We start from the raw sequence: 3,730 nt of genomic DNA, 5'->3' as shown, positions 1-3,730 counted from the left end.
AGCACTTGGTAAAAGATTGTGGAATGGAATTTAATGTAGGGATACAACATTTGTTCAAATCAATCTATGTAGGAGTATATGAAATGAATGCAATTCTGACATGGAGAATTTAGAAATTGTTGAATAAACAACAAATTAGATCTTTAAAAATTGAATCACAATTCTTAAAGCCCACTTTTCTTCCAATAATTACCAGTGCAATAATATTAGTAAATGCAAAATACTTTCTTTGGGAACACTTTTTTTTCACAATGATATTTTTATTTTTCAACCTTTAAAAGTTCTTATTTTAGACAGATTCTTGAACTGGTGGTTCATAGCCATCAATCCTTTCTACTTTCATGCCTGTTTCATATCCTGAAGATTTTCCAGAGCCACCACCTTCACCATGCCCATCCATTAGCTTTCCCAATTCAGATTTGGGCTTCTTGAGCATCTTGACTTTTTGGATAAATACATCATGGAGAGGGTAAATGGACTGGCAAGCCTTTTCTATGTCTTTTCCAATGCTGTCTGGAATCAGTTTATTGATAACTTCTTTCAAGTCATTTGTCTGCACCTCTTGGGACATGATTTCCATCATTTTCTTACAAATTTGACCGACCTGTTGATGCTGGGCATAAGAGGTCTTACAGATCTGGTTGTTGCGCTTTTTGGTAAAACCAACACAAAAGAAGCGGAGCAAGCACCCATTGGTAGTTTTGACATCAACATGGGCTTCACTCATGGTCTGCCACTTTTTGACCATGGAGCACATCTTGTCCCGGGTAAGGTCCATTCCATGGAAATTAGTCAAAATTTTTACCCTGAACATCTCCAGTAATTAACTTGAACTTATGAAAAGCAACCTCATCATTCTGCAAATCAGCAAGGCTCACTTCAAAAACTCGACCCTTGAGACCATCAGAGGCAATTTTTGTTCCTTGAGTCCTTGTAACCAGTGTCTTGCCAATATTTCGAATGTTGAACATAGCTGGTGCTTTTACAACATACCAATCCTTCTTCGAAAATGGATCAACCACTTTCTTCTTGGCTCTTTTTTTGCCGCCTTTGGTGAGGCGCTTATTCTTGCCCACCACCATGATCCTGCTCTGAAAGCCAAAAGGTCTTTGGGAACTTTATGACGGACTGAATCATAGTAATATAGTATCTAAGAAAAAGAAAATATACATGTATTGAGTATCTGTTATGTGCAAGGTACTCTACTAAGTGTTTTAGGCATATTATCTCATTTGATCCTCACAACAACCCCAGAAAGTAGATGTTATTATTGTCTCTGTTTTTTACTGGAGTAACTGAGGCAGATGGAAGTTGAGTGACTTGCCCTGGGTCACACACCTATTAAGTACCTGAAGTCAAATGTGACCTTAGGTCTTTCTGCTCCAGTCCCAGCACTCTATACAACTGCATTACTTAGCTGCCTTGGAAAGAGCCTAAAAGGAACTCAGGGTCAGGTCTTCTAATCAGCCTATCAATGAGGAGAGATTCCATCTATCCTTTACTTGAAGGCTCTGTGATGAAGTGATAAAAGACTTCAGTACCTTCCAATACAGCTCATTCCACTTTTGAACAGCTCTATGGGATTATGGATTTAAAGCCAGAAGAAATCTTTATAGGTCATCATGACCGACTCCCTTATTTTATAGATGAGAGAACTATGACCCAGAGACATTATATGACTTGTCCAGGGCCATTAAGCTTTAAAAATATTTCCTTTAATCTTTATAACAACTCTTGGAGGCAGGTGTTATTATTATCCCCATTTTACAGTTGAGGAAACTGAGGAGGACAGAGGCAGGATTTGATCCCAGTTCTTCCTGGATTCAAGTCCAGAGTCCTATCTACTGCACTGTTTCCCCTCAAGACAATATAAGGTACATTCAGGGTGGCACAGCCTGAGTTACAATTATTAGGACTATTCTCTTTAGCATCCTGTAGAAATCTGTCTGTTGGCAGATTCCACCCAACACTACTTGCTTTATCCTCTTGGATTGAGAATAGTTGAAATTATAGAGACCCAGTATTAGTCTGTGTCTTCTAAATGTATGCCATTATTGTTTATTTCTCTCAATGCACAGCTTGAGTGTTCTCTGATAAGACAACAGTAACATTTTTAATACTTGAGTGACCTATTTCCCCACAGTGTCAGTAAGTGTCTCCTCACTACTAACAGGTAGTCCCACACATAGAAGGCTACAATCAGCTTACTCCTTCCTCTTTCCCCCACCCCAACTCTGAAGTCTCCTGATGTGATGTCACTAGTGAGGACTTCTAGAAATTGGTGGACATTGTCTCCTTTCACAACAGCTTGAGCGTTTCAGGAACCAAGACAGCAGAGGCCAACTGTGAATAGGGATGGAGAGGTGGGTGCAAAGTCCATTCTTTTCTTAGTGCCCCCTGCTCTCCAATTCACAGACCAGGTATTTCTTGTCTATTTGAAGCAGCTACTTGCTAAACCCTCCTGGCTGGAAGCAGTGTACACCAGGCCAGTGGGAAGGGAGCAATAAAGGAGAAATAAATGAAGTAAAGAACAAATTCTTTTCAGATTAGCTGATTGGCAGTTGTGAATAATGCAGCCCTAGCACTAACGCAAGAACGGACAGCCTCAACTTTGGCACTCATTATTTAGCTGTAAGCCTTTTTTTGCTGGGAACATTTTTCTCTTTCAAGCCTGAAACTGGGTTAACTCCTTGTGGTTCAGCCTTTACAACCAAAAGGGCAAAACTGAAAGGGCCCTTTTCCTCAACCCAGTACCCTTGAATTCTGAATGGGAACACATAGTTATGGGTGTAAGTGTTCTCTAAATCTGCTTTCAATTGCATGGAGATTTTAGGAAAAAGAAACAAATTTATTTTTTCAGTTAAAATGCCACATGAATGTTAAGACCTCAAGGAGAATTCCAAAGGGAAACAGACAAAAACAAGGTTAACTAGCTGTTCCCTAACAGCCAGGTAGCACGGTCAGGCCTAAAACTAGGAAGACCTGAAATTAAATGTGGCCTTAGATACTTACTGGATGTGTGATCTTGGGGAAGTCACTTAACCTTTGTCTGCTTCAGTTTCCTCAACTATAAAATGGGGATGATAGTAGCACCTACCTCCCAGGGGTTTTGTGAGGGTCAAATGAGACAATATTTATAGCATCTGGCACATAGCAGGACCTTTATAAGTGCTTATTCTCTTTCACACTATAGTATCACACCATTCTGAAAGCAGGAGGGAAAGCCCTCAAAATATCCCCCGCCAATTTCAGAAGTGTTTTTTGTGCCCCCAAAGCTGGTTTGAGAGATTTTTACCTTCTATATCTGTGTCATTACATCTCTCTCTATTCCCTTCTGTCCCACTTTACCTCCTCCCAAACACCTTTTCTGGGTTGTTGTTAATTTGTTCAGTCACATCTGATTCTTCATGACTACCTGTGGGATTTTCTTTGGCAAAGATACTGGAGTAGTTTGCCTCCAGTGAATTAAGGCAAATACAGGTTAAGTTACTTGCCCAGGGTCACACAAGTTGTGAGTATCTGAGGATAGATTTGAACTTAGATCTCCCTAACTCCAGATCCAGGATATCAGTAATATAACCTCCTTAAGGCAGACATCATTGTATGGTCATTGTAAGACTGACAACTATCTTGTGCCTTTCACATAATAAATGTTTAATATATGTTTGCCAAATTGAACTTAAATAAGCCTAGGTCATCTTCTGGAAATTCTTTAAAGTGGAACATTTTC

The 3,730-nt window shown here is 39.7% G+C and overlaps 1 pseudogene; it reads right to left on the bottom strand.

The window, feature by feature from the left end:
* Window positions 1-257: 257 nt before the first annotated feature.
* LOC138175358 (small ribosomal subunit protein eS1 pseudogene) lies at window positions 258-1,100 on the bottom strand (annotated as a pseudogene).
* Between the last annotated feature and the right edge of the window lie 2,630 nt (window positions 1,101-3,730).

Source organism: Petaurus breviceps, unplaced genomic scaffold (genome assembly GCF_028583685.1).
Source record: "Petaurus breviceps papuanus isolate PSGF00001 unplaced genomic scaffold, PetGlider_PUasm1.0 77, whole genome shotgun sequence".
In the NCBI taxonomy this organism is placed as follows: domain Eukaryota; kingdom Metazoa; phylum Chordata; class Mammalia; order Diprotodontia; family Petauridae; genus Petaurus; species Petaurus breviceps.
Note: the sequence above shows the minus strand (reverse complement) of the source record. Positions and strands in the feature narration are given on the sequence as shown.